Raw genomic sequence first — 18779 nt, forward strand, 5'->3', positions numbered from 1 at the left:
GGTTGGGAGAAGCCAGAACACTGTGTCCACCCAGTGCTGGAGACTGAAGATGCCTCTGGGCAGAGCCCCCTTTTGACCTGTGGATTCACTTCCTCTGCCAACCAGTCAGCCCTTCTCTAAGCCCCTGGCCCCTCAGGAACCCCTACCCCACCCTGCTCCCAGCTTCAGGCCCAGCTGTTATTTCTGTCTCATCCCCCTTATACCTCAGGACAGCCCAATACCAGAACTGTTACCCTGTTTTATAGACCCAGAAACTGGCACAGAGAAACTAAGTGTCTGTCCAAAGTCCAACCAAGGTCTGTGTGCCTCCCAGATTGCAGGAGACAGAGGCTGTGGAAGGTGGGGGTAGGGAAGAGGGACAAGGGAAGTTAAGGTAGATGAAGGGTGGGTTGGGTTGCATTTAAGGGCATTGGCACACATTCTCCCTTCTCAGGTCTTTCATTCATTTTCAGAGGATTCAATTCAGCCCAGCTGACTTATACCAGAGTCTGCCCTGGAGGAGTGGGAGAGAAATGAAGTCCCTGACGTGGTTAGCTTATTGGCTTACTCTCCTCCCAGGCAGAAAAGGGTGCCAGGCCACAGAGCATCCTGACAACCAGAACGAGACACCGGTGGCATGGGGAGGAGGGTCTGAGGTAAGAGGGAGAGGCCTGTGAGACAAACTGCCACCTGTACTGTTATTTTTCTTTCCCCCTAGACCCAGCCCCTGTGAAACTTCTTTTGTTACCTGTTCTTCCTTTCAGGAAAATGGACTTTAAAGAAGCTGCCAAAGTGGTGGCAGAGAGCTGTGGGGGTTTAGCTAGCCCTAGTGGGGCCTGCTTTTGTACTGGGCACCAGGCCTGAGCTGGGCCCCCAGGGGTGGGGCAGGGGCATTCTCAGGCTGGACATCTGCGCTGTGTCTGCCTGGAAATCCCCCTCTTCACTTCTGCTCTCCTCCCCACGCGGGGCCACGCCCTACGCCACTGCTGGGGGTGGGGGGCTGTGAGGACAGGTGTGCCCTTCCGAATATGCCCCATCCCTCCAACCTAGTCGTCTGGCCACAGGAGGTGAGGCTGGCAGTTTAACTTCTCGCATCAGCTGAGGGAGATGCACAAAGGAAAGGGGAGGAGCCCAAAGGGGCGTGGCCTTCCAGGTCTGGGCCCTGCCTCTGCTTCCAGGCTCCAAGTCTGGTCCATGTTTCATCCTGCCTTGAAGCCACCTCATCTAAAATGCGAGGTGCTTTCAGGACCCTTCAGGATGGTCCCACCACACAGACCATCTGCAGGAAGCCACAAGGCCCGAGTGGAGGAGCTGACCCTCCCCTGGATGAACACAAAACCCTTACTGTTCACAGGAGGCGAGGAATGGTCCAAGCCAGCAGGCACCCTCCCGGGTGGATCCAGTGCTGTTTCAGTGAAGAGCCCCTGCCTGGCTTCAAACAAGAGAAAAGTCATTCTTTGTCTTTCTAAAGGAAAACACTGATAATTAACTGTAGCTACGCTTAAGTGAGAGCACCTGGGTGAGGCACATTGCTCAGGACTTCACAGGCACATCCTCTTCATTCCTACAACCCAGCAAGGTAAGTAAAATTATCCTTTTTACAGACAAGGGAAGTTTTATAGATGAGGAAATCAAGCCTAACTGACTTGCCAAAAGAGATGGTGGATTGGGATTAAAACTGAGCTCCATCTAGGGTTTGCTCCTCCACAAGGGAAATGCATTGTAAATTACCAGCTCATTGCATTTATTGATAAGCACTGTGTTCATTTTCCCTGATTTTTGTGCCCTTTTCCGGCCCCCTTTCCCAACTCTCTACAAGTGATTCAGTCCACATACCTCTCCAGCTATTATAAAATTCTCCAGTTTTGCCTACCTTGAGAATCAACTTTCTAATGGTGCTCGTGTCAGACCACGAATATGCTAGACTTTCAGTTCAGGTCCTCCGAGAAGCAGATGCCAAGACAGAATTAGTGTGCAAAAGATTTATAGGAGAAAACAGCTGTGAAGGATAAAGAGGGAAGGAGCAGCAGTAGGCAGGAAGAGCCTGGGAGAGGAGAGGGGGAAGCAAGAACTGGGCAGGGAGAGTCTCAGGTTACAGGGCAGCTCCAAGGCCCAGCAAGGCCAGTGGGAGTCCCAGGGAAAGACTGCCTTTCAGAGGAGTCCCCCTTCAGGCAGAAATGGGGGGACAAGCACCTCAAGGCAGATCGAAAGGTGCAGCAGCCTGGGGGCTATCAGCCACTCACACCACAGCACCTTCTCCTGAAGGGTGACATGAGCAGGACACCTCCCACTGCCACACACAACCAGCTTGGCTGTTCTGACATATGGCCATTGGTCCCCATAGGTTCTGTTAACATAACGGCCTTTTCAACAAGCGGAAAACAGCTGTTGGCCTAGCAAGAGCCTCGAGATGTCTGGGGGATCCTGAACTAAACTCTTTGCCATGGCCTTTCCCTGGCCTTACAGTGAGACTATCGCCCCTGACCTTCACTGGGGCACTGGGACATATGTGCCATTACCATGCCTGAATGTCCATACTGTAATTTTCAGGATACTTTCTCTGAAGTTTACCCAACTCACTGCAGGTTTTGATTATTTTTAGTTTATGTCTTTGTCATTAATTGGGTGGCTATTGATGATCACCTTTGCCTAGCTTCTGTCTCTCATAGGCTCAGATCCTTTCGGCTGAGAGCAGACTCACCCAGCAGTTGAGTCAGGATGCTGGGGCCCTGGCCCTCCCAGGGGCTATAGTCTAGGCTTCCCCCCAGTGTGATCATCCAGCTGGGCGTGAACTCCAGGCGCAGTGAGAGGGAAGCGAAGTCCTCCTGGAGGGAGCTTCCAGGGTCCTGCATGCCCAGGAGCACCAGGTCTTCTGCAGCATCCCCCTTCCAAGCTTTTCAGCTTCTTAACTGCTTGCACCCTTCTCCAGAGGAGTCCCCACAGAGACAAAGAAAATTACAGTCTTGACTGTGACGTTGTGAGGGGACAAGGAGGACCAAGTTTAGGCCAGTTTATTCCCGGCCCCTTAACCCTCCAGCAGGAAAGCTTGGCCAGCCTCAGCCTGTAGGTGGGGTTTGGGGGACAGGAAGACATGAGGGGCTTCAGGAGCTCAAGAAGGAGGAGCCTCTGGTGGCCCAGCTGTGCCTCCAGACCTGCTGGGCCACCACCTCAGTGACTGCTGGCAGATGGAGGGAACCAGGTGCAGGAGGTCATCAAGCATCCACTGGGTTGGTTCTCTGTCCACAACCCTGGAAATACTGAGCTGTCCCTGGGACTCCTGCCAGAGCCCCAGGGGCCGCAGCGTCCCAAGAGTCCAAACTCTGTGGCCAGAGGGGCCATCAGAGCAGAAGAGCCCATGGGAGCTGAGACCGGGCTGGCCCCTGAGTGTGCTGCTGCAAAGGGCCACGGGCTGCCCAGAGGGAGGCACCTGAGGCAGGCCCAAGAACAGTGGGGTTGACTGGGCAAGGGCGGGGGGAATGGGCAAGGCTTTCTGGTTGAGGGGCTAAACCAAATTGAAGGTCAGCTGACCTCTGGCAACCAGGCGTGCCTCCCACCCGGCAGTGAGCAGCTCTGGAGAGCCTCCCCCACAGAAGCTGTGGGCACAGTGGCAGGCCAGTGCCCTAGGAGAGAGAGAGAGAGCTGGCCTAACCAACCGGGAAAGCCTGGCGGGAAAAGCTGGCGCCTGAGCAACTTTCAAGGAGCAACCTTTGATTTTTGTCCGCTGAGACTACCCTCACCCAAGCACCCATAGATGACAAAATGGATGGATGGGAGACTGGGGAGTGACGGGCACAGAGGGGGGTCAGAACGACGAAGGACAGTCTCACGGGTGCAGTTCAGAGGCCTGGCCCTGCCTGAGGCTTTCCTCAGCTGCTGGCCAGCGAGCCCCTCCCTCCTCTGAAGGCCCATCGTGCCTACTACACACTTCCAGGAGGGCGTTCAACCCATGGCGTTATCTGTCCCTGCCCTGCAGCTGGGAGTTTCCCAAAGGCTTTGTTTCTTTTTGTATTTGGTACATGGTAGATGCTCAATAAAGGTTGAATAAATGGAAGATCAGATGATTGGATGGATAAATAATGTGGATTGATGGATGAATGGATAGATGTGAGTGTGAGTGAATGAGTGTGTGTGTGTGTACATGTGTAAATAGAAGGATGGGTGGTTGGATGGGCAAGTAGTTGGATGGATGGACTGATGGGTGGATTGGTGACTGAGGTAAAATACGTGGATGGATGGATGGGTAAATGGCAGCAAGAGGAGTAAGAGCAACTTCTGCAGGAAGTGAAATCAGGAATCACAATGGACATCTGGTGGTTAGCACATTGCCTCTTAAAAGGAGGAGGCTGGAAGGAGAGATGTTCCACTAAGGAAGCAATAGCAGAGGTTTGGGAGTTGGAGGAAGCAAGCAGGCAGGGCCGTGTCCTCGGCTTGCCGAGATACAGCAAGGAAGGAGCATCACCTGGATTGGCAGGAACATAGCCAGGTGAGACAGACGTCATGAAATGGGACCAAGAGAGGAGCGCAGGAGTCTGGAGCACCCCTGGGAGCTCTGTGAGGGAGGGACTTCCAGCAGTTCAGCAGCTTCCCTAAAGCAGAGGTATTTGGGGACCGTGTTCATCTGTTCCTCACCCATCTAGGCTTCCTGGAGGAGGTAGGGAGGGAGTTCCTTGGGGGTATTAAGAACACAGAATGACCCAATTCCTGCGTTTCGGTCCAGACTCTGCCACAAGCCTCGGATGATGATGATCAAATCCCTTCTTTGTTTCCTCACCTGCCACTTTCACTGCCTTATGGGGCCTTGCAAACCACACGAGGAAAGGTGTTTTTTTTTTTCCATGGCATAAAACCCCACAGAAGGCTGGGGAGTGGTGGGAGGACAGCTGAGGAGTCAGGAAGCCTTAAATTCAAATACTTGCTCTCCTGCTTGGACACTTACTAGCTGGGCCAGTTGAACTGGCCCCTAAACCTTTCTGAGTCTATTTCCCCATGAGTGAAATGGGGCAAAATAACATCTATCCTGAAGACTTGTGAGGTTTCAAAATAAGTCAGAGAACATGCCTAGCCTTCAAGAAATGTTACATAGAAGGAATTCATCAGGGCTGCTGTGTGCGACTGGCAGTTGGTGCTGTACACAGGCTGGGTGTCTCAGAGGAAGGAGTGCCTTTTTCTCATTCTCACAAAGGTACCATCTGCTCTGTAAGTTGTGTGCCTGGCGGGGACTGTCTCCATCAAGCCTGGGTTACAAGTATCATTTCCAGTTCTAATCTCGTGACTTTCCACAGAAGAGAAGTCTGAAGGCTGTGAACATAGCAGGTGACCTAGGCTGGGTGAGCCCAGACATATTTCTCTCAGAGTATGAGAGGAAGAGCAACCTCTCCATGCCAGGGAACAAAACACTGTCTGCCCCCCTTGAGGGACCAGGCAGAGCAGGGGAGGCTCTCGCAAGGCTCCAGCACCCTGAGTCCTGCCACCATCCCATGCCACAGCCTGTCACTCCACGGTGCTGCAGTTATTCACTCCCCCCATAGATGCAAAAGTCAGATGATCATAGTAAGGAGCTATCATTTATTAACTGCTTCTTTATGCCAGGCCCTGTGAAAAGACATGTCCGTACACCTTTTCTCCTATTTTGAAAACGTTCAAACCTACATAAAAGTGGTAAAAAATAGTACAATGAATACCCATAGACTTACGATTCATCAGTCCACATTTTGCCACATTTGTTTTATTTCTCGGTACATGGATGTTTTGTTAAACCATTTCAGAATAGATTACAGACATCTTGATGTTTCACCCCAAAAATACTTTTGCATGCTTCTTCTAAGGAAAAGAACATTCTGCAGTGTAACTCAATACCATTATCAAACCTAACACATTTCACATTAATACAACAGTATTAACATGTAAGTCCAAATTCAAATTTTCCCAGCTGTCTGAATAATGTCTGCAGATGTTTTATTTTTCAAATGCAATCAAGGATCATGCACTGTAGTTGTCATAACTTCTGTCTCCTTTCATCCAAAACAATTTCCCACCTTTTTTGAGGGGGCTTCTTTTTGGGCTTTCATGCCATTGATATTTTGAAGTATTCAAATCAGTTGTTTATAGAACGTTCCTCAATGTGGATTTCCTGATTGTTTCCTCATAATTAGATTCAGGTTGGCCTGCATATTTGATCTTCCTAGTGGCTCTCTGAAGGATTTTACTACTCCATTTTACAGAAATGAAGGCTGAGGCTCAGAGAGGGCTGGCTCACAGCTACTGAGAGGCTAACCCCGGTTTGGATGCAGAGAGCTCGGTTCTCAATCTGTGAAGACTCCACACTGTCAGAAGCAGCTGTGAAGTCTTATCAGGTCCATTCTTATAATGGATTCATGTATCAGTAGCTTTCAGCAACCTGGCCATGAATGGACAACAGACTTTGACAGGACCTGGTGCAGAAAGCAGAGGTATACCCCCGGAGGGTGACCACCTCCACAGCCTCTGTGAGCCCTAGCCTCCACAGTCAGCCCTGGCTGGAACCCCCAAAAGCTCTTTCAGGTTGTTTTAGAAATTTGACTTTTTCTGCCTCATTCTAGCCCTCCAAGGAGGTAATGCGTCACATCGCTCACACACATACTCACACACCACAGGTCACATGTTACCAAAGATGTAACAGTCTTCTGGGTGCCATCATCATTGTGAATTCTGCCCTGTTGCCTTAGTGACTCTGGGGCATTTCAGCCTGTCCAGCCAGAGGGTGGGCAGGGAGGGCAACCAGGTGACTGGCTGCGTGTCTCTTGCTCTGGAGGTCTCTGGCCCTGCTTCCTCATGACCCATTAGCTACGTAACAACCAAAGAGGTTCTTGTGCTCTGGGGTGTTACCCTCCTCCTCAGAGCAGATGAGCAGTCTTTTTAGGGCCTTTTCTCCTGGCTTGGGAACCACGCAAGTGCACTACAGAGTATGAGGCTGTGGAGGGGAGGAAGGGGTGCCCAAGAGCTCAGGGCACACCTCGCCCTGCAGGGAATCTTTGAAGAGAAAAAGGTGAAGGGAAAAGATCCAGGTGAGAACCTCAACATGCCAGGACACTCAAGCTTCTCATGGTGCCACAGAGGTTCTGAGACCTGAAGGCCAAGAATGCTGGCCTTGGGTCCGGGACATGCTGCTCTGAGAAAGGAGAGAGAGGGATGGTTTATGTACCTGGGTAGCCCCTTAATCATCCAAACCTGCAATTAATCCTGACTCTATGTGTATAACTTTTTTTTTATTAAGGTGTCATTGATGCACACTCTTATGAAGGTTTCAGATGAAAACCATTGTGGTTACTACATTCACCCGTATTATCAAATCCCCCCAATACCCCATCGAAGTCACTGTCCATCTGTGTAGTAAGATGCCACAGTCACTACTTGTCTTCTCTGTGCTACACTGTCTTCCCCATGACCCCTAATACACCATATGTGCCAATCATAATATCCCTCAATCCCCTTCTCCCTCCCTCCCCACCCCTCCCCTTTGGTAACCGCTAGTTGCTTCTTGGAATCTGTGAGTCTGCTGCTGTTTTGTTCCTTCTGTTTGGCTTCGTTGTTATACTCCACAAATGAGGGAAATCAGTTGGCACTTGTCTTTCTTCACCTGGCTTATTTCACTGAACATAATACCCTCTAGCTTCATCCATGTTGTTGCAAATATAGGATCTGTTTTCTTCTCATGGCTGAATAATATTCCATTGTGTATATGTACCACATCTTCTTTATCCATTCATCTTACATGTGTATAACTTTAACCATTTAATTTGGCTAAGATTTAGGCCAATGTTCCTTGCCTGGAGTCCCTGGGATCGCTTAGGGGTCTGTGGACAGAATTCAGGGGGTTGGCATACTTGAGGAAAAGCATCTTGGTTTTCACTGACCTTCTGAAATGTGTGAAATATTTTATGAAATATTGTAAATTCATAGTTATATGAAATATTAGTAAAGTCAGTGACTGTCATCTATCAAAATCAAAGATACTTTTATATCGCTGTACAGTTGTTGGCAATATTACCAACTACTGATGATACTCATCACTCCTTAGAAATTATGAGTTACTAGATGTGCCACTGATCCTTCAAATATTCATTAAGAGCACAAACCAAGATCACAGTTTCATTTTTTAGTATTTTGATAGTTCAGTGTCAGCGTAATTGGTTTTCTTTGCAATCCTACACATTTTTTTTTGCAAAACTATTTCCAGGCTTCACTAGACTGCCAAAGAGAGCTGCAGTGCAGGCAAAAGGTTAAGAGCATCAGATTCAGGCTGTGGAAGTGTTTTGGTCAAACTAAGATCCAGAGAAGTGTTCTGGGGAGTCTTCTAATTTGAATGTTCCATGTCGATGCTAACCTAAGCAAATTACTGTGTAATAGTCTGGTGGTTTGAAGGACTACCTTATCATCAGTCATGTACTGCACATCAGCTCAGCTTCCAAGTTCACATTTACAACAGAGGTGGTGCCGGGCAGCTCCTCCTGAACTGCTCCACTCTGATTAGAAAAGAACGGGGATAGATCTAATAGGCAAATGGCGACCAAACCAAAAATAAAAGAGAGAGAGAGAGCAATGGTGGGGAAGGTGGTCAGACGAAGTGTGCTGAACACAAAGAACCTGAATTCTAGCTGTCAGCACCATAGTCGTGGGGGGAGCAGCAACACGCTGTCATTTATCACATCAAATTAATTATTTTAATCTGGATTGGTTTTAGTTATAATTTTGTTCAAACTTGTAATTTTGTTTTGGTTTTCACATGAGTATAATAGCTATTAGCCTAAGTATCTTTAGCTTCATGTTTTGTACCTACTTGAGTAACAAGTGCCAAGAAACCTGGGCACTTTCTTCCCCTTTACCAGGGATACAGGGGTGCCCTACTCAGAGTGAGAAGTGCTGTGACCCAGTGCCCACTGATGACTACATGACTCCTTCTCAAGTTGCCCTTTTCCTTTGCAGAATTGATGCTGGGGTTCTTGTTTGTGGAGCGGAAGAATGAACTCCGCAAACACTCAAGGTAGGAGAGCAAGGCAGAGACTTTTATTTAGAGATAAGTGAGAGGAGAGGGCTCCTGGCTCATGCCCAGAGAGCCCCAAGGTGGTGCAGTTGTCTAGAGATTTTATAGGCGGTTGAGAGACAAAGGGCTAGGAATGTACACCTGCTAAGTGGTCCCAAAATGTTTACCTTTGAAGAACACTAAGTTTCTTATTAGCCTTCTGGGTTATTTACAAGAAATTTACTGCTTTGATTTCCTTCCTTTTTTTACTACTTGTTTGGGGCTTGCTTGCTACATTGCCCAGGTTGCAAATCATTTGTTTAGGGCTAGAGGAAGGAAAGCAGCACCTGGGTGAGGTCAGAAAAACAAGCTGGGCCCCCCAGCAGGCCAAAGCAAATCCCACAATGGATTATCTTGCTTTGTTTTTTTCCCGGAGGCCCTCACCTTACTCTACCTAAGCCCATGGTCCCTGTCACAGAATGACTCAGGATCGCAAGCATTAGACTCGATTTCAAAGGCTTCCCAGATCCAGGATTAAATAGCAAATTACCTAGTCATTTCTTTTTTGGAGATGTTAAGTGTATGATTCCTTAATTTGTCCAAATTTACTTTCCCACTTTGTGAGGACAGAAGTATACAGGTGGTTTTATTCTGATGAGCATTCTCAACTGTATTTGACTTTCTCAAGATACGGCTTCCTTGTCATGTGAGCAAACACTGACCCTGAGGTGGGGGGCCTGTACTGTCATGAAGGGAAGCAGACAGGCCAGGCTGAACATGTGGTGTATGTGAGATATTCCTCTTTTCCTAATCTATCCTGGAAAGCATTTAAGTCATGTTCTCTATGGTTCTACAGTTATAAACACACACACACATATGTATGTATTTTAATATATACCTATATATATATATATATATTTTTTTCTTTTCCTGTAGCAGGACTCGATAATTAGAAAACGTATGAAGCGTCAGAGGGTTTGACTTGAAAGTCTGTTTCAAAGGAGTCAAAAGTGGTGATTAACTTTGACCCTTTCAAGAATCAAATATCAAGCAATTTACGAGTGTGGTGTTTTAGAATGGTGGGTAGCCCCGGTTGTACTCTGAGTCCTGCTCAGTACAGCAGTGTCATTCCCAGAATGAAAGGCTCCCCCTCTGAGAGCCCCAGCTGCTCCTGCTGCCCCTCCACTGCTTTGGAGCTTTTCTGGTTATCCTGGTGACCTCACTCTGTTTCTCGGCCCCTCAGCAGCCTGTGTAGCAGTAGCTGGCCTAGGTCAGTGCTCTGGCCCAGCTGTGCCCTTCTTCGGGACAGTTTCTTCTTGGCCACACCTGCCCCACCCCACTGGTGTGCACTTGTGCTGTTGAATCCTTACTTGCAAATATAGCGCCTGGTGCCACCATGTCTGACTCTTTGAGGTTGGGATGGTTGCTCGTCCATCATTCTGGCTCGTGAAGTGCCCAGAAAGCTCAGTTTTATATTCCTTTTCTAGAAGGAACTTGGAAATGTATCCCAGGGCCTGCCTGGAGGATATTGCTTGAGGAATATCAGAAGAGGTTGCCAGACAATGGGGTTCTTTTGTGTGTGTGTGTGGTTACAAAAACCCATAACAGAAATTCACCCTCTTAACAGTTTTTAAGTGTATACTACAGTATTGTTAACTATATGTACATCGTTTACAATAGATCTCTAGAACTTTTTCATCTTCCATGACAAACTATATCCATTAAGCAATGAGTATTTCCATTTCCCATTTCTCTTCCTCCCAGCCCCAGGTAACCACCATTCTACTTTCTGTTTCTATGAGTTTAACTACATTAGATACCTCATAGAAGTAGAATTTTGCAGTATTTGTCTTTTTGTGGTTGGCTTATTTACTTAGCATAATGTCCTCAAGGTTCATTCACACTGTAGCATATGCCAGCATTTTCTTTTTTTAAGGCCTGGATAATATTCCATGGTATGCATCTACCAATTTTGTTTATCCATCCATTCACTGATGATCAAGATTGCTTTCACATTTTGGCTATTGTGAATAATGCTGCAATGGACATGGGTGTGTAAATATCTCTTCAAGATCATATTTTAAATTCTTTTGGATGAATACCTAGAAGTAGGATTGCTGAATCATATGGTACTTCTGTTTTTATTTTTGTATGGAACCCCCATACTGTATCCTATAGCAGTTGTACCATTTTACAATCCCACCCACAATGCACAAGGGTTTCAATATCTCTACATCCTCATCAACACCTATTATTTTCTTTCTTTTGATTTAATTTTATTATTATTATTATTTGGTATCATTATTATACAGTTACATGAGCAACATTGTGGTTACTAGATTCCCCCCATTATCAAGTCCCCATCACATACACATACCTGTTATTTTCTGTTTCTTATTTTGTTTTTGATAATGGCCATATCCTAATGGAATTGAGGTGATATCTCATTGTGGTTTTGATTTGCATTCCTCACATGTTTAGTGATGTTGAGTATCTTTCCATGTTCTTGTTGGTCATTTATATATATTATTTGGAGAAATATCTATTCAAGTCTTTTTCCTGTTTTAAAATTGGGTTGATTGGTTTTTTTGTTGTTGTTGAATTATATGAATTCTTTATATATTCTGGATATTAACCTTTTATCTAATATATGGTTGGCAAATATTTTCTCCCATTCCATAGGCTGCCTTTTTACTTGGTTGCTTGTTTCCTTTGTTGCTTAAAAACAGATTTTTTTTTAGGTTGACACAGTTCCATTTCCCTATTTTTGCTTTTTTGCCTGTGCTTTTGGTGTTGTATCCAAGAAATCATTGCCCATTCAATATCACGAAGGTTTCCCCCTGTTTTCTTCTAGGAGATATATAGCTGCAGGTCTTATGTCTTTAATCCATTTTGAGTTAATTTTTGTAGATGGTATAACAGTCCATCCTAATTCTTTGCATGTGGATATATAATTTTCCCAGCACCATTTGTTGAAAGACTATCCTTTCTCCATTGTGTTATCTTGGTTCCATTGTTGAAAATCATTTGAGCATATATTTTAGTGTTTATTTCTGGGCTCTCTATTATGGTCCATTGGTCTATTTGTCTGTTTTTAATACTAGTACTATACTGTTTTGATTACTGTAGCTTTGTAATATGTTTTGAAACCAGGCATTGTGAGGCCTCCAGTTTTGTCTTCTTTCTCAAGATTGTTTTGGCTATTCATGGTCTTTTGAGATTCCAGATGAATTTTAGGATGGATTTTTTTATGTTTCTGCAAAAAAATGCCATTGGTAGATTAGGGGTTCTTAACTAGTGGTTGCAGAATTTCTGGATGGCATTTGGAGTGCTGAGAACCCCCTGGAACTGTGTGTCTGCCTTTTAACATTCTTATCTGGGCTCTGCTCAGACATTTGAGGGTTCCTGGGGGCCTGAAGATCAGGCTCCTGATCACTTGTTTCACAAAGATCAAGACTGATGACCATAGGCAGTCAATTTGTCATGAAACAAGGGGAAATCACACAGGCACAAAATCCAAAGTAACTCATGGAATACAAACCTGGTCCAATTGTTACTTAATATTGTTGCTATTGGATTTGTCAGTTACTGTTATTGACACTTTGGGGAAAATAATTGCTCTCTTAATCTGTACCCTTGAAGGCTTTATTATAAATTGCAACATTCCATTAATTGATTATAGTTATAGGAGTGTTTTGCCCTAAAATGGCTGTCTGCTTTTCTCAAAACATGTCCTCTTTTTCTGTTTGGGTCTTTGGTGGCCTATCATTTCACACTATAATCCCCACAGGTGCAGTCACTTTTCATTGTCCCTGCCTTATCATTTTAGGTGTGAGTGTTTGTTGATGAAGTTGTTATGGTACATGTGCCCTGGCAGTATCCAAGCAGGCTGGGGGACAGCTTCACTGTGTGTTGACATATTGTACTCAACAGTTTGTATTCTTTTTTATTATTAAAGTATCATTGATATACAATCTTATGATGGTTTCACATACACAAAACAGTAGTTTAACATTTACCCATATTATCAAGCCCTCACTCCCTTACGGTCACTGTCTATCAACATAGTAAGATGTTACAGAATCATTAATTGTATTCTCTGTGAACAGCTTGTTTTCTTAAGCATAATGGGACAACAAACTTTTTTTTTTTTTTTGAGAGGGCATCTCTCATATTTATTGATCAAATAGTTGTTAACCACAATAAATTTCTGTATAGGGGGGTCAATACTCAATGCACAATCATTAATCCACCCCAAGCCTAATTCTCGTCAGTCTCCAATCTTCTGAAGCACAACGAACAAGTTCTTACATGGTGAACAAGTTCTTACATAGTGAATAAGTTCTTACATGGTGAACAGTGCAAGGGCAGCCATCACAGAAACTTTCGGTTTTGATCACACATTATGAACTATAAACAGTCAGGTCAAATATGAATATTCGTTTGATTTTTATACTTGATTTATATGTGAATCCCACATTTCTCCCTTATTATTATTATTATTTTTATTTTTATTTTTAAATAAAATGCTGAAGTGGTAGGTAGATGCAAGATAAAGGTAGAAAACATAGTTTAGTGCTGTAAGAGGGCAAATGTAGATGATCAGGTGTGTGCCTATAGACTAAGTATTAATCCAGACAACAAACTTTTTAACAATAATTGTTAATATACTCATTGTTAATGACACTGTGGACTGAATGTGTCCCCCTCAAAATTCATATGTTGAAGCCCAATGTCCTGTGTAATGGTATTAGGAAGTAGGGCCTTTGAGAGGTAATTAAGTTTAGATGAAGTCATGAGGGTGGAGCCCCAGGGACAGGATTAGTGTCCTTATAAGAGGAAGAGACCAGAGCTCTCTCCACTGTGGGCACAGCAAGGAGGCAGCTGCCTGCAAGCCAGGAAAACGGTCTTAGCAGACAACAAATCTGCCAGTACCTTGATTTTAGACTTCCCAGACTCCAGACTGTGAGAATGAAGGTCTGTGTTTAAGCCATTGGTTTTCTGTTACAGAAGCCCAAACTAAGACAGAGGCTCTTACTGATTAAAACACAAGTCAAATGACAGGATCTCATGCTTTATTTTTCATAATTCAAGGCACCCCTTCCGTCCTGGAAACAACCACCTGAATTGCAAACTTGCAGGTCATGTTTCCTTGGTCCAGCAAAGTAAATTTGCCCATCTTGTGTGGGGTCCCTCCTCTGCCCCTCCCTTTGACTAGAGTGGCTGTGACTGTCTCCCTTTCTCCTCCTTCCTGAACCTCTCTTTTCCTCAGGAGTCTAGAGGTGTTTTCCATTCAAAGTGTGCTGTCATTAGCACCACCACTTAGGGAAGCATCCCTTGGTGTCCCATTCATTAGTGAGTGCCTGCCTCAGACCAGGCCCATGCTGGCATTTCCCTAGAGGAATACAAGTTGCATTAGGTGGTAACAAGTCTTGTGAAAAGTGTTGATAATCAAATATATTGTGGGGAAATCCAGAGTTATATAGAATTTAAAAGATTACTGTAGGACTTTTTTCCTGATATATTAATGTGTCTTGTAGATCTGAATGGAAGGTTGTAACACTACATTACACATTGCTCTTCTAAACCTATTTGGTGACATAATCCCTTTTTGCACAGGTCTGAATCCACTTTGGGAAAGAAAAGTCTCTAGGTGGTTCAAACCAGCTCCTAAATCAACTTTGCTATTTGACTCTCTCCTGTAGATAAACACATGTACTAAATGTTTTCATCTACTTCTAATTTCTAACTGTAGTAGAAATTAGTAGGTATGATTCAGTAGAAAGATGGGTGGTGGGTACATGACTATTTTATTACTCTTTGAGATTTACATATATTTTATGCATACTCTTTTGTATGTATATTTCATCGAAAGTGATTGCCTCCTCTTCCCTTAATCCTAGATACCATAGCTTTTAAAATCCACATACCATTATTTGTTGACTCTAGAGACAGAGAAATGAACTTCCTGAAGTTTTAAATTACAGTAAGCAAATCCAAAAATTGGTCAGAACAGGTTTATTCTTTTCTCATTTAACTATTTTTTTTTTGGTATCATTAATCTACAATTACATGAGGAACATTATGTTTACGAGACTCCCCCCATCACCAAGTCTCCCACACATACCCCATTACAGTCACTGTCCATCAGTGTAGTAAGATGCTGTAGAATCACTACTTGTCTTCTCTGTGTTGCACAGCCCTCCCCATGCCCCCACCCCCCACATTATACATACTAATCATAATGCCCCCTTTCTTCCCTCCTCACCCTTATCCCTCCCTTCCCACCCATCCTCCCCAGTCCCTTTCCCTTTGGTAACTGTTAATCCATTCTTGGGTTCTGTGAGTCTGCCGCTGTTTTGTTCCTTCAGTTTTTTCTTTGTTCTTATACTGCACATGAGTGAAATCATTTGGTACTTGTCTTTCTCTACCTGGCTTATTTCACTGAGCATAATACCCTCTAGCTCCATCCATGTTGTTGCAAATTGTAGGATTTGTTTTCTTCTTATGGCTGAATAATATTCCATTGTGTATATGTACCACATCTTTATCCATTCATCTACTGATGGACACTTAGGTTGCTTCCATTTCTTGGCTATTGTAAATAGCGCTGCTATAAACATAGGGGTGCATATGTCTTTTTCAAATTGGGCTCCTGCATTCTTAGGGTAAATTCCTAGGAGTGGAATTCCTGGGTCAAATGGTATTTCTATTTTTAGTTTTTTGAGGAACCTCCATACTGCTCTCCACAATGGTTGAACTAATTTACATTCCCACCAGCAGTATAGGAGGGTTCCCCTTTTTCCACAACCTCTCGCCAACATTTGTTGTTGTTTGTCTTTTGGATGGTGGCAATCCTTACTGGTGTGAGGTGATATCTCATTGTGGTTTTAATTTGCATTTCTCTGATGACTAGCGATGTGGAGCATCTTTTCATGTGTCTGTTGGCCATCTGAATTTCTTCTTTGGAGAACTGTCTGTTCAGCTCCTCTGCCCATTTTTTAATTGGATTATTTGCTTTTTGTTTGTTGAGGTACGTGAGCTCTTTATATATTTTGGATTTCAATCCTTTATCAGATGTGTCATTTATGAATATATTCTCCCATACTGTAGGATGCCTTTTTGTTCTATTGATGGTGTCCTTTGCTGTACAGAAGCTTTTCAGTTTGATATAGTCCCACTTGTTCATTTTTGCTTTTGTTTCCCTTGCCTGGGGAGATATGTTCATGAAGAAGTCACTCATGTTTATGTCCAAGAGATTTTTGCCTATGTTTTTTCCTAAGAGTTTTATGGTTTCATGACTTACATTCAGGTCTTTGATCCATTTCGAATTTACTTTTGTGTATGGGGTTAGACAATGGTCCAGTTTCACTCTCTTACATGTAGCTGTCCAGTTTTGTCACTTAACTATTTTAAATCCTTTCTTTTTCAAAGTATACTTAAAGAGATGGTGAGACTTGGGATGTCTGTGAATTGTATGCCAGAGTAGAAAACTTTACCTTCTGTCCTTGTAAGCCTGTGTTCTTTCCAGGATATCTAGCTTAATAGTTAAGAGCACAGGGTTGGAAATCAGAGACCTGTATTCAAACACCCACTTCATTACTTTTCTGTATGACATAGGGTAAATTGACTCACTTCTCGAAACCTCACTTCTGGATCTATAGAATGGATTTTTTTCGGAGATTTTGATGAGATAGTGCATGTAATGCTGTACAAATTGCAGCCATTCATATCAAGTACTAAACAGCAGCATTTCTAGGTCTGCCTGTGTGAATTAGCAGGCAGAATGAATGATTGCCTGGTGATTTTAGGGGCAGCAAAACGTCTTCCAGCTCTCTACTTTTGTGATGGTTAATTTTTATGTGTCAGTTTGCCTGGGCCACAGAGTGCCCACATATTTGGTGCCAAACAGTATTCTCGATGTTTTAGGATGAGATTAACAGTTAAATCAGTAGACTGAGTAAAGCAGATTGCTCTCCCTAGTGTGGAAAGGCTTCATCAAATCAGTTGAAGGCATGAATAGAAAAAAAAAAAGGCTAACTTTCCTGAGAGGAAGGGGGAATTCCTTCTGCCTGTCTGCCTTGAACTGGGGCATTGCTCTTTTCCTACCTTTGAACTTGAACTGAAACATCAGCTCTTTTTGAGACTGGAGCCTGTTAGCCTTGAACTGGAACTACACCATCAACTTTCCTGGGCCTCCTGCTTGCCAATTGCAGATCTTGTTGCTTCTCAGCTTCCATAGTTGCCTGCAGCAATTCCTTATAGTAAACAAGCACACACGCGCACACACACACACACCACCCTATTGATTCTGTTTCTCTAGAGAACCCTAATATAACTTTGATGGATATTCTTAAAAATTCACAATTAAGACAATCATAATGACTAGAAAAACATCAACCTTAGGACTGGTGGGAGCATTAAAAATATAGCTAGTTATAGAACTAAGACCAAGTAAGCATTAAACAGAATGTACAGCATGTAAAGGCCAAATGTTCATATAATGTAGCTATAGGCCAACTATAAAAATGGAGGCAGAATAGGGAGGGCACATGCAGAAAAACTGTTCTCAGTAACTATATCAGTGGTGGTACGATTAATGTTACTCTGAGACTCTTGTGTGTATGATGTTGGATAAAGTAGTTTATTAATGATGTGATATTCTAATTTTATCCTGCCCTGTGTCCATGAGAACCAGGCTTCTTGGCGTGGAAGAAAAGAGATTCAGATACAATACAGAAAAGAGTAAGTAAACATCCTGTAGTCCTGCGTTCTTTTCAAGCCCCAGCTGCCTCCCCTTGTGCTCACAGCCTTTATGTGCTCATACCCAGCATGACATGGACACTCACTGACGTTCCCTCTTGCCTAGAGATGGCCTTCCTTCTCCCTGTCCAGTCTCCACCCGCGATAGCCATGTTTGTCACACGTGAAAATGCCGCTGACTAGAAGTGTTTGGTGATAGCCATGTGTATGATGAAGTAGAAAAGTAGATCTGGATAAAGACAAGCAAGAAGCTGCTGCATAGAGAATGGCTACCCTGATTTCTGACAACTTTCTTGTCCCTGGTTCTGCTCCCTTCCAGAAGCCTATCTGCTTTTCTGTCCTCGGACTCTGTGTATCCTTATTCTAAATTTCCCACTTCTGCTTAAGCTTGTTTGAGAACTTGTTCTCTGTCAGTTTGGAAAGAATCTAGCTAATTCATATTAAAGTATACATGACTAATAAAACTCCCTAAGATGAGAAAACACAAAAACCCTGCTTTAGCCTTAGATTTGAATTGGAAGTGTCAGTAGGAATTCATGAGATATTTTGTATTTATCTACTGATTGATCTATCCATTGATCTATCCATTCTAGCTCTGTCAACTGAAGAGGCTTAGAAACAATAACCAACCCAGTTAGCAATGAGTATCTATAGGATCCAGACTGTAGTCTTGAAATAACATTTTCTACTAAAAGAAACCAGAGCTTCTTGGAGAAACGGCTGCTTGTAGTTCTGTGGCAGGAAATGTGCAAGATCAGCCTGGACATCTTGTTTTACTGAATAGCAAGGAAGTGATCAAAGACTACTGCAGTCATGTCGAAAGACTTAGGAGCCAACTTGAAAAGACCCCACCAGCCAAAGATGGGACAATTTTAACTTCAAAAAGGATAATAGTAGTAAGTGATTGAAACCATTAGCTGCATTCAAATTTGAGTTCCTACCACTATTTAAAAGACACTCATCTCCAGAAAATGATATTCATTATCTTCAAAATTGGTAAATAAAAGGAAAGATGCAAGCATTTATCTTGCCTTTCTAT

The sequence above is a fragment of the Manis pentadactyla genome, chromosome 11 (genome assembly GCF_030020395.1).
Source record: "Manis pentadactyla isolate mManPen7 chromosome 11, mManPen7.hap1, whole genome shotgun sequence".
Taxonomy (NCBI): Eukaryota; Metazoa; Chordata; class Mammalia; order Pholidota; family Manidae; genus Manis; species Manis pentadactyla.